The sequence below is a fragment of the Catharus ustulatus genome, chromosome 1 (assembly GCF_009819885.2).
Source record: "Catharus ustulatus isolate bCatUst1 chromosome 1, bCatUst1.pri.v2, whole genome shotgun sequence".
In the NCBI taxonomy this organism is placed as follows: domain Eukaryota; kingdom Metazoa; phylum Chordata; class Aves; order Passeriformes; family Turdidae; genus Catharus; species Catharus ustulatus.
In genome coordinates, this window is record NC_046221.1 from 719,413 (window position 1) to 731,494 (window position 12,082).

Here is a 12,082-nt window from a genome sequence, read left to right on the forward strand (position 1 = left end):
GGATCATGGAAGGGATTTGCATCCCAGGAAAGAAAAGCCTGGCTCCATGTGAGTGTACAGCCAGCAACAGCCCCTGCTGCTTTATTAAATAATATTTTCTAATGCAGGAAATGACCCACAGTCAATACCTAAGATGCTCAGAAGCAGGAGAATGCTTAGCTATGAAAAATCTCCAAAGTCATCCAGTATTTAATCTCTCAGGACATTAATGGAGGTAATGCAGAGTTCATACACTGAGAGCTTTGCAACAGCTTCCTCCTGCCCACAGCATGCTGCTCCCCAGTTCCAGTGCCCTAGCCTCTACCTTCTACCAATTTAAAATTTCCATTTTTGAATATTCTGCCATAACCAGCAGCTCTCCCACCAGAGCTCTGCTCCCTGTTGTTCCTTTAGGTTCTCATAAACCTTAAATTCTCTAAAGAATTAAAAGGCAAGCTGGTCAATGAAGATGGGCCAGAAAGGGTGGAAGGATGTTCAGAACACAGAGCTGGGCAGATTTTGAGGGGTGACTCAGGGGAGGGTCTCACTGGGGCAAAAGCAGCCCCAACCACTGCTTTTACCCCCAGTTCAACAGGGGGAAGATTTCCAGTAGCAGATCTGGGCTTTCCCTCTCCTCTGGCTCTCCAGCACCTTTCAGTCCATGTCAGTGCCATCATCATAAACTCCAGTAAATCAGATCTTGGTCCAGCTCCTGCACATGGAGCTTCCCCACTGCCCAGAGCTCCCCACAAAGCCAGAGGGGAGCAGCCTGCTCTCCAGGAGGAAGGCTCTGTTTGTCCTGTCCATGAGAAGGAAGGCTCTGTTTTCCCTGTCCATGAGGAGCAAGGCTCTGTTTTCCCTGTTCCCAAGGAGGAAGGCTCTGTATTCCCTGTCCATGAGGAGGAAGGCTCTGCTTTCCCTGTCCATGAGGAGGAAGGCTCTGCTTTCCCTGTCCATGAGGAGGAAGGCTCTGCTTTCCCTGTCCATGAGGAGCTCTGTTTTCCCTGTCCATGAGGAGGAAGGCTCTGTATTCCCTGTCCATGAGGAGGAAGGCTCTGTATTCCCTGTCCATGAGGAGCAAGGCTCTGTTTTCCCTGTTCACAAGGAGGAAAGCTCTGTATTCCCTGTCCATGAGGAGCTCTGTTTTCCCTGTCCCTGAGGAGCAAGGCTCTGTTTTCCCTGTCCATGAGGAGCAAGGCTCTGTTTTCCCTGCCCACATCCTTTTATCCTCACCTATCCCTGTCCCTCCTCACAGGCAGAGCTGGCAGAAACCAGCCTGCCCAGGATGCTGAGCACACCCAGCACAGCCTGTCCCAGCACTGAGCCCCTCTGCAGGCACTCAGATCTGCTGGGATGCTCCCACTGATCCTTTTCCAAGGGCAGCCATCCCCAGGGGATGCCTGTACCCTCCCTGGGCTGCTCCAGGTGGGACTGGGCTGTGCCAGATCACTGCATCCCACGTCAGCCCTGGTACCCAATCTGCAGCCTCCCAGCCTCAGCAGATGAATCAGCCTAGTGCTTCTATTTTTGCTTCACTCCCGAAGCTATTACTTATCCTTGCTAATGCTCTGGGATTTTTTTTTGCTTTAATCTAACACAATCATTTCTGTGCAGCCTCTTGCACTGGTTTCTAAGGCAACATCACTTTCCAGGATGATGAGCTCTCCGTGCCAGCATGGTTGGTGTGGTCTCTAATTAAGAGTTATTACCCAGAGCAGCAATCAGAGCCACGAGGACACGCTCTGTGTGTGCAGGGAGGTGGGACTGACACACCCTGCCCCGTGTGCTCACACACACACAGGCTGTGGAACCAAACCAGCCTGCTCAACTCACGCTCCACTTCTTCCCACAGGCTGCAAGAAACCAGGCTAGAGGATGAAACTGGAATATTTGGGATTCTGACCACCAGAACCTTGCACTATAAGCACAAAGGTGTGGAGTTGTACAAACCTTAAACACAGCCTCATGTTTTATAGGAGGGTCATTTACAGATCAAATCCAATCCTGCTTTAGAATTTACATCAAAAATCAGAGATCAGCAAAAACCAGAAACCAAACACACTCAGAGTGTCTCCAACTCAGTATTTGCTTATTGTGGGGGTATTTGATAGTGGGAACCGAGAAGAGGCAACACAAAGGTCACTGAATGATGCACAAGCCACACACTGGCAACAGCCAGGGAAAGAGGCTTGGAATTCAGATTTTCCCAGAAAGTCAAACAGCATCACTGAGGAAATGTGGTCAGCAGCCTCAGCCTGGCACAATCTGCAGCCAGAACTGGATTTGTTTCACTCCCAGCTTTTCTTGAAAACCCGAGTGCCAAGGATGAGCAGGAATACGAAATAAAGGAAGGAAATCAACCTCAGGAAGCCTGGCCAAGGACAGAGGGTGCCAGCTCCAAGGCACGGCTGCATCCAGCTGGAGAGAGCCCAGGGATGGTGGAACAGGGGAGGAAACCAGCTGGGAACAACCAGGGGCATCTGCACTGGGATTGCTGGTTTGGGCAACCTGGAAAGAACACGGAGCTGGGGTGGGACAGGACAGGGAGGGTGGGTTTAGGGGGATACTGGGATGGGATTCCTGGCTGGGATGGAATTCCCAGAGCAGCTGTGGCTGCCCTGCATCCCTGGCAGTGTCCCAGGCCAGGCTGGGAGCACCTGGGACAGTGGGAGTGACCCTGCCATGGCTGGGGTGGGATGGATGAGGTTTGAGGTTCCTTCCAACCCAAAGCATTCAGGGATTCTGTGATCCTGTTGGATCAGAGGCACCCAGCACTGCAGAGCTGCACCTCTGGGAGAACATCCTGTAATCCTGCTCAGGTTTTAACCAGGGGCAGAAGCAGTATCTCCACAAACCCTTCAGTTCCAGCTGAACCCAGCTCCCAGCAGGGCCAAGGGCAGGAGAGCACTCAGGGCTGAGCTCTCCTCACCAATCTGTGTCACCCCGTGGGGCTCAGTGCCCTCCCACACCCCACCGGGCTAATTAACAGCTCTTTAATTAATGATCAGGCTGCACTGTGATGACACTGAGCCTTTCCAAGCGCCACCAGAGCAGCAGCTGTCAGCATTGCTGGTTTGTGCTGGTGAGCTCAGGGTGAGTGGCTGCACTGACACATCCTGCAGCCCTGCCCTGATTAACACCACGCTCATCAGCTGATGAGTTCCTGTCACACAAACCCAATTACACCTCGGGGTCCCACAGGAGAGCTACCAACATGATATGAATGAAAGGTTACTGTGCAAATGCTAGACTCACTGAAAATAATGGAAACCAGGCAGGAAAGGAAAATATTTACAGCAAGAGCTTCACCGTGGCTGCAAAAGCAAAGCAAATCCTGTCATTAGCCAGGGATGGGCATTTAAATCTTGCTTTTAAATGTATCTGATTGCACACAAACTGTTGAGAAATCTGCCCTGCATCCCACAGGGTGCCTGTGGCAATGGGCAGCAGCACAGCCTGGCACAGGCTGGGGACAGGAGGCAGCCACAGGGACAGGAAGGAGGGGAGGCAAGGAGGGATCCAGGCATGAGATGAGCACTGCTAGAGCCCCCCCAGCCCCATTTGGGGCAGGGATTGAGGAGCAGACTGTCTGCACCACAGGGTGGTTGTGCAATGAGCCCAGGGACCCGAGCTGGCCCTGGGCTGAACAGCTTATGCAAATCAAAATCCATAAGAGGATACAGCCCCCAAACGCTGGAACAAATTAATTTTCTTTTTTTAAAATCGATTATTCTTCAAGGACAGATTGAAGAAAAAATATCTTTTGCAAGTGTCCCTTTGAAATAGAGCTGGAGCAGCAGAGGGAAGGGAGGTGTCAGCAGCAGGTCAGAACCCAACAGCCCAACCCTGGCTGAGTGAAAACTTTCCATCATTTCCCCCCTCAGCCATTCCCCAGCACCCAGCCCAGACACCTCCCTGGAAATACAGAATTCAGGGCCCTGACTGTCATCTCTAATTCCCAAATTGAGTTTGAATCCATACAAGAGGCAACACAAAGGCTCAGTCACATTGTAAAGGCTGATAATGCCTGTCATGTTTCTGTTATCAGCTCAGCTGCCTCCTGACATTAAAAGGTATAAAATAATTTTCCAGAAGGCTCTGGGGCACTTCTTCCAATGGCAACAACAACAATGAGAAGCTGAAATAAACCCAAAAGAGGGATAAGGGATTAAATTCAAGAATTGCACAATCAGCCTTATAGCCAATGTTCCTTAAGCTGCACAGTCAAAAATAGAAAAAAAAAAAAAATTCCAGAAGTGTGCAAGGCCTAAATTCCAGGAGATGGATCCAACTTCCGTCAGAGAGGAATCTGCAGCATCACAGTTGCCATGACTCCCAAGAGAGCTGTATCACAACACTGGCACCTCTTTTAGCAGCACAGACAGGAGCTGATGTTTTTAGGGAAGCATCCTGTTATCCTGGAACACACACTGCAGGACGTGGGAGCCTGGCTAAAGAGATTTCATCACTGAGCTGTAGCAGGAGGTCCTCCAAAAATGCCTCAATCTGGGACTAAATTACTGCCTGCCCATCAGGGGAAAGAAACAGAAAGGATGGAGAGGGATGGGACAAGGGATGGAGGGACAGGACACAGGGAATGGCTTCAAAGTGAGAGAGAGAATGTTTAGATGGGATATTGGGAAGGGATTCCTGGCTGGGCTGGAATTCCCAGAGCAGCTGTGGCTGCCCTGGATCCCTGGAAGTGTCCAAGGCCAGGCTGGCCAGGGGGACAGTGGGAATGTCCCTGCCATGGCAGGGGTGGCACTGGGTGATCCTAAAGGTCCCTCCCACCCAACCCATTCCAGGACCCTGTGAGGGTATCAGGATTTCCAGGATCAGGATATCAGGATTTCCAGGATCAGGATATCAGGATTTCCAGGGTCAGGATATCAAGATTTCCAGGACCCTGTGAGGATATGAGGATTTCCAGGACCCTGTCAGGATATCAGAATTTCCAGGATCCTCTCAGGATATCAGGATTTCCAGGACCCTGCGAGGATATCAGGATTTCCAGGATCCTCTCAGGATATCAGGATTTCCAGGATCAGGATATCAGGATTTCCAGGGTCAGGATATCAGGATTTCCAGGACCCTGTGAGGATATCAGGATTTCCAGGATCCTCTCAGGATATGAAGATTTCCAGGATCAGGATATCAGGATTTCCAGGATCAGGATATCAGGATATCCAGGACCCTGTGAGGATATCAGGATTTCCAGGATCAGGATATCAGGATTTCCAGGATCAGGATATCAGGATTCCCAGGACCCTGTCAGGATATCAGGATTTCCAGGATCCTGTGAGGATATCAGTATTTCCAGGATCAGGATATCAGGATTTCCAGGATCAGTATATCAGGATTTCCAGGATCAGTATATCAGGATTTCCAGGATCAGGATATGAGGATTTCCAGGGTCAGGATATCCTGGGTGGAGCAGCAGCCTCCCAGTCCTGCCTGGCAGTCACAGGTGAGGTGCTGGCCAAGGTGTGGCAGCAGCTAAAGACACAACCCTGAGCATGGCACTGCCCACAGCCAGCACACACAGGCTGGGGACAGGGAGGGGACACAGGGCCCATGTGGCAGCTGGGCTTTGATGAGATCCCTGATCCCTGCAGCCCTGCACCCAAAACCTGTGGATGTGGTTCAGTGCTGGCCTTGGCAGAGCTGGGGTGAAAGGCTGCACTTTTCCCAGCTGAACAATTCCCTGGTGGCCTGTCAGTCCCCATGGGCAGGGGTCTCAGAGCTCTGGGTGCCAGTTCCAGCCCCAGGAACTGCTGCTGCCCCAAGGGCCAGCCTGGATGGACATGGAGACAAAACCTCAGCCAAGAACCTGCACTCCTGGGAAGGGGCTGCCCTGGGAGCTCTGGGGCACCCAGCCCTGGAGGGGGCACCTCCCAGGGAATTCCTGGCTGTGGCACCCAGCCCTGGAGGGGAGAATTCCCAGGGAATTCCTGGCTGTGGCACCCAGCCCTGGAGGGGGCACTTCCCAGGGAATTCCTGGCTGTGGCACCCAGAGCTCTGGGCTGGGGACAAGGTGGGGATCAGGCCCAGCACTCCAACCTGAATGATCCTGGGATGGCAGAGCAGCTTCAGCTGCTGTGGGCTCAGAGCACCAGCAGCTCCAAACCAAGCTCAGCCACGGAACCCTGGGAGCTCCTGAGCTGGGAGGGATCCCAGGGATCACTGATCCAACTCCTGGCCCTGCACAGACACCCCAAAATCCACCCTGTGCACCCCTGAGAGCGCTGTCCAAATGTTCCTGGAGCTCTGGCAGCCTTGGGAATGTTCCAATGGAATGTTCCTTGGGAATGCCCAGCACCCTCTGGGGGAATTCAGAGCTGAGCCTTCTCAGCTCCTCCTAAAAACCCCAACAAACCAACTGCTGACTCTACAGAGTGTTGAGAAAAGGAGGAAAGGTTATCAAAGCCCTGAGCAAACTCACAGCAGGACAACTTCCAGGTGCAAAGTCTGTGCCAACTTACTGCCAGGCAGGACTGCTCCCATCCGTGCACCGTTACCTGGGCAAGAGATCCAGGAGCTTTCCTCCCAAAAACTCCTGGCAGACAATGGAAAGGCTCTGAAGAAACACTGCTTTTGTAAAAGATGCTGCCTTCAGCTTTCCCTTTGTTTTGTTGCATCATGCACCAAAGAGCATCACTTCTGCAGGCACAAGTTCATGCAGAGAACACCACTTCCACTAAAATAGAACTACTTCAGGTTATGCAACACTCATTAAAATTACAAAACCTCTCAAAAAACCTGAGCAGCATGTTAAGGCACTCTGGAGCTTGGGGTCTGGTGAGTTAGTGGCTGCATCATGCAAACTGGCAGCAAGAAACTCCACAGGAACAGCACAAACTTTCATGCCTGATGACAAGGCAAAACTGGAGAGCACCTGAGGGCAGGGATAAACTCCCCAGCCCATCTTGGCTGGGTGGGGCTCACAGAGATGCCAACTCGCTCTGAGGAAGCTTTAGAATGAGCACAAGTACAAGAATATTTGTCATTTCATCTCTATGCTTAGCTCAGAATTTCTAAGAACTGGATTCAGCTCTCTGGGATGAATTGCAGCTCGTTTCCAAGGAGCACAGGGACCTTGCTCCCTGGAGAACAGCCAGGGTGCCCAGCCCTGGATGCTGCCCAGCCCATCCAAAGTCTCCCAGGAGGGACAAAGTCCCAGCATTTCCATCAGTCCTGCCATTGTTTTGCTAGAGCTGCTTTGGGAAAGGTTTTGGTTGGAGAAGGAAAGACATTTTGTGGCTGAAGTGGCTCAAGGAGGCTGAAGCCAAACCAACAGCAGGAGGAGAAGGGGATGCAGTTGGTCTGAGCTGGGCTAAACCCAAACCCTGCCCACAGCAGGGACCAGAACATTCCCTGCCCCTGGCATCCTCCATCCCTGAGCAGGGCCCAGTGCCACACACAGCCCAGGGGATGAGAACCAAGGCAGCTTCACCCCAGGAATGCTGATTTACCAAACACTTCACACCTCAGAGCTCAGGGCACCGGGGCGAGCTGCCAGCACCCCACACCTGGGAGTGAGCAGTGCAGAGAGGCCAGCAGCCCTGGGAGCACCCCTGGTGCCAGCTGCATGCCCAGGGGCTCATGCCAGGCAGCACACACAGATCCAGCTGTGCACTCAGCTCCAGCTGTGCACTCACACACCTCTGTCCTGCCGGGGCCGGGCCGCCAGGGCTGTCCCCCCGCGCGCCCTCGTGGGTCTCATGTAGCCCTTGAGCTGCTCTGGAACCTTCCCTCGCTCCTTCCTTGCCTCTCCAGCAGCCCTCTGGTCACCTGCTGCTGCTGCTCTGCCTGGGGCTGGGGATTGCTGCTCTCTGGCTGTGTCCTGAGACCCCTTTTCTTCAGGTACTCCTTGGGATTCCTTCTCTTTGGTTCTATCCTGAGTTTCCTTTTCTTTACTTGTGTCCTGAGATTCCTTTTCTTTGGTTATTTCTTGATATTCCTTCTCTTTGGTTCTATCCTGAGATTCTTTCTCTTTAGTTATTTCTAGAGATTCCTTCTCTTTGGTTGTATCTTGAGTTTCATTCTGTTTGGTTATTTCTTGAGATTCCTTCTCTTTGGTTGTATCTTGAGTTTCCTTTTCTTTACTTGTGTCCTGAGATTCCTTTTCTTTAGTTCCTTCTTGAGATTCCTTTTCTTTAATTGTTTCTCGTGATTCCTTTTCTTTAGTTGTATCCTGAGCTTCTCTTGCTTTATTTGTGTCCTGAGAATCATTTTCTTTAGTTGTTACTTGAGATTTCTTTTCTTTACTTGTATCCTGAGTTTCCTTTTCTTTACTTGTATCCTGAGATTCCTTTCCTTTAGTTACTTCTTGGGATTCCTTTTTAGCTGCTTCTTGCAATTCATTTTCTTTGGTTTTATCTTGAGTTTCTCTTTCTTTATTTGTGTCTTGAGAATCTTTTTCTTTGGTTTTGGCTTGAGAATCCTTTTCTTTGGTTTTGTTTTCAGGTTTATCCAGCTCAGACCTTGACCCTGGAGCATCCTTCAGCAGAGGCTCAGCAGGCTGACAGGGCCCTTTCTGCCTCTCTCTGGGCAGTTTTTGGCAGCTTTGGGCAGCTGCCCCATGCAGACCAGCAGCCTCAGAGCCCTGGTGCTGGGCTGAGCTCTGCTCTCTCCTCGTGCCCAGCTCAGCTTTGCTGTCCATCCCAGCAGCTGCCACAGCCTGGCACTGGGCTGCAGGGGCTGGGGAGAAGCTTCCAGTGCTGCCAGGTGTCCCTGCAGGGGCTGGGGAGAAGCTTCCAGTGCTGCCAGGTGTCCCTGCAGGGGCTGGGGAGAAGCTTCCAGTGCTGCCAGGTGTCCCTGCAGGGGCTGGGGACAAGCCTGTAGTGCTGCCAGGTGTCCCTGCAGCGGCTGGGGACAAGCCTGCAGTGCCCCTCTCTGCACAGGACTCTGTCCCTGCTGTCCCTGTCCCCTGGGCTGCTCGGGCTTTGGGATCTGCAGCCTGGTGAGGAGGCTCTGAGGGAGCCTTGCCAGTGCTGTGCCTTTTATCACTGGGCTTTATTTCTTTATTATCCACCTCTGCCACGTGGCAAAGGTGACTTCTGTCCCTGGGCTGGCTCTCTCTGCCTGTCCCTTCTCTCTGTGAGCCCTCTTTGCCAGGGGCTCTGTGTCCCAGCTCGAGGGGCTGCTCACAACATTTCTGGGTCTGCATCTCCCTCTGAGCACCAGCTCCAGGCTCTCTGCTGCTTTTCTCTGCCCCTGCTTCCAGAGGAGGAGGAGGAGGAAGGTTCCCAGTCCTTGCACCCCCCTCCCTCTGCTTTGGGAGGCCAGAGGGAGCCTCACCCCCATCACCAGGGCCAGCTGTGCTCTGAGCCTTGGATTTGAAGTCACTTCCTTCATTATTCCCAAGTCCTTGAGGGCCAGTGGGGAGGTTTTTGATGTTTCTGTTCTCATCTACAAGGTCTGTGTCCTCCATGGCACAGAGCAGCCCAGGGCCCACGGGGGGCTGCCTGGGGGCACTTTTAGCCTTTTTACTGCTCCCATCATAGCCCCTCTTTTTAGATCTCTCACTGACCGGGGCCAGGCTGGGATCTGACACTGCTGCCTGCTCTGCAGCAGCATTTTTATTCCTGGCACCTCCTGCCTCAGGTTTGTCCCTGATCTCCAGGCCAGGAGGAGGGAACATCCCTGCTCCTGCTCTGTGCTCCAGCACAGAAGGCTGCTGTGGGTCAGGCTCCCCCTTTTTGTGTTTCTGCTCACCTCCTGTGGGTGATTTCCCTGGCTCCAGAGGCAAGGCAGGAGCCTGCACCTTGGCAGGATCAGGGAGCAGTGCTGGAGTCCTGGAGCTCTCCTTGCCCTTCTCAGACTGAGCTTGTTGGACATGTCCCACTGCAGGGATTTCACCTGGCCCCAGCTCAGCACTGTGCTCAGCCTTTTTCCCTTTCCCTTCTCTGCTTTTACCCCTGGCCTTGTCCATCCCCAGCTCCCTGGTGGGACTGTGCACCCCTGCCCTGTGCTCTGGGAGAGCCTGGGATTTATCTGCTTCCTTCCCTTCATTCCCAGGCCAGGTTTCCTTAGCACTGCCTGTTTCTGGCTCTGAACTCTCTGTTTTATGGCCTGAAAGGTTTGGCTGCTCAGAGAAGCTCCCACTGCCCCCCTGGATTTTGGGTTCCTGCTCCAGCCTCTCTCTCTGCAAAGCAGAGCCCTTCTCCTTGTCCCAGCTGCTGTCCCTGCTGCCAGGCTGCCTGCTGTCCCCCCCAGCCCCCAGGCCAGCTGCCTGCCCGCAGGGGCTCCTCTCAGGCTGTTTCCTGCTGCCATCACTGCTCCTCTTCCTGCCCTTCCCTGCCCGGCCTGAGCTGAGCCCAGCAGCCCCCCCAGCCTCCCTGCCCCTGCCAGACACATCCTCCTGCTCTGGGGGGCTCATGGTGGCAGCCACAGCAGCAGTTCTGCCTTCCTCTCTGCTCCTCTCCAGCAGCACAGCTTGCTCTAAAGCTCCCAGCTCAGCCCTTTCACCTTTCCCAGTGTTTTCTTTCTGTTTCTCTGGTCCCAGCTCAATTGGCCTTTGCATTTCAGCTGTTTCTTCCTGCAAGCCCCCCTCTCTGCCCTTATCACTGCCCTCCTTGCCCTTATCAGCCACCTCAGCACAGCTCCCTGCATCCATCTTCTCAAGGAAAGGCTGCTGGGGAAAGCTCCTCTCCCCTTTTCTGCTCCTCCCATCGCTGCCTCTCTTTTTGGGCTTGTCTGGGGCTGATGGGTGTCCCCTGGCAGGAACAGCCTGGCCATTTTCAGGATAAACCCCTTCCTTTCCAGCCTCATCTGCCCTCCCTCCCTCAGTGGATTTGCCTCCATCCTCTGAGAGCACCACCTGCTCTGAGCAGCTTTTCATCCTTTTGCCTCTCCCCTCACTGCGCTTTTTTTTGGGCCTGTCCATCCCGTGTGTCCAGCTGGGATCTTTCCCAGCAGCAGCAAATCCCTTCCCTCTGTCTGCATCTGGGGAATCTGCTGCCACCCCCCTGTCCCCAGCCTGGCCAGGGCTGGGATGTTTGGGAGCTCCCTGAGCCCCTGTGCCCTGCCCAGGTTCTGCTGGATCCAGAGCAGGAGCAGCTCCTGGGCTCTGCTGCCCTCCCTGGGACCCTGCCCTGGGCTCTGGGGGGAGCTTGTCCTCCAGGTGAGGCTGTTGGAGGGGCTCCTTTCCAAGCCCTTTGCTTTTTTCCCAGTTTTTCTTGGCTGCAGTTTGCAGGGAAGGCTGGTGGACATTTCCCCTGGGTGATTCCTGCCCTGCAGATGGGGCTCCAGGCTCCTTGTCTGTGTGGGGAAGGGGCAGCTCTGAAGGGCTGGTCTGCAAGGTCCTGCTCACACTGACCACCAGGTCAGCACCTTGTGACTCCTTGTCCTCCCTCTTCTCATTTTTCCTGGGGAAGTCTCTCTCTGTGGGCTGGCTGAGTCCCTGTGCTGCAGCAGATTCCTCCACCTTGGTCCTGCCCAGCTCTGAGGGAACCTCTTGGCTTTTAGATTCCAGCATCCAGCTGCCATCTCTCCTTCCCTCTGCTCCCATTTCCTCCCTGGGTTTGGCAGGCAGCGCTCCTGGGCCCTGCAGGCCTGGGGCTGTCCCAGGGAAGGTGATTTGCTCATCCAGGAGATGATTCCCAGTTGTTGTTTTTGCTTCCTTTGGCACATCCAGAGCTCGGGGACACGCGTCTGCCTTCTGCCATCCCGCCCCACTGGCAGCTCTGGGGGCTGCTCCATCCTCATCCCACCACTCCAGCCCTCTTGGCAGCTGGTTCCTCCTCTGCTTTGCTTTCTTTTTCTTTTTCTTCACAACAGCACCTTCCAAATCCCAGTTCTCCTGGGGGGGATCTCTGCAGCTCTCCGTGGGGACACTGGTGGCCTTTTTGTGAGGAACCCTAAAGGCAGGGGATGTTCCAAGCTCCAGTGTGGGACAGGGATCTGCTCTGGGCTCAGCACTCTTCTGCTGTGGGACACCTATGGGATGCTCCTCTGGCCCAGCTGTGAGAGGCACCGGGGCAGGTTTTGCTCTGCCAGACCCGCGGTCCCTGGATTTGGGAGCTTGCCTGACTTGTGCACTGGGAACACCTGGAATACAGGAAGCCTGCTCAAACATCAAGGCCACTATTTGTTTGATAAA

The 12,082-nt window shown here is 53.8% G+C and overlaps 1 protein-coding gene across 10 annotated transcripts in view; it reads right to left on the reverse strand.

Moving 5' to 3' along the window:
- Nucleotides 1-12,082, reverse strand: part of MAP4 (microtubule associated protein 4) — a 135,946-nt gene that overhangs the window by 38,131 nt on the left and 85,733 nt on the right. The window lies entirely within an intron of this gene.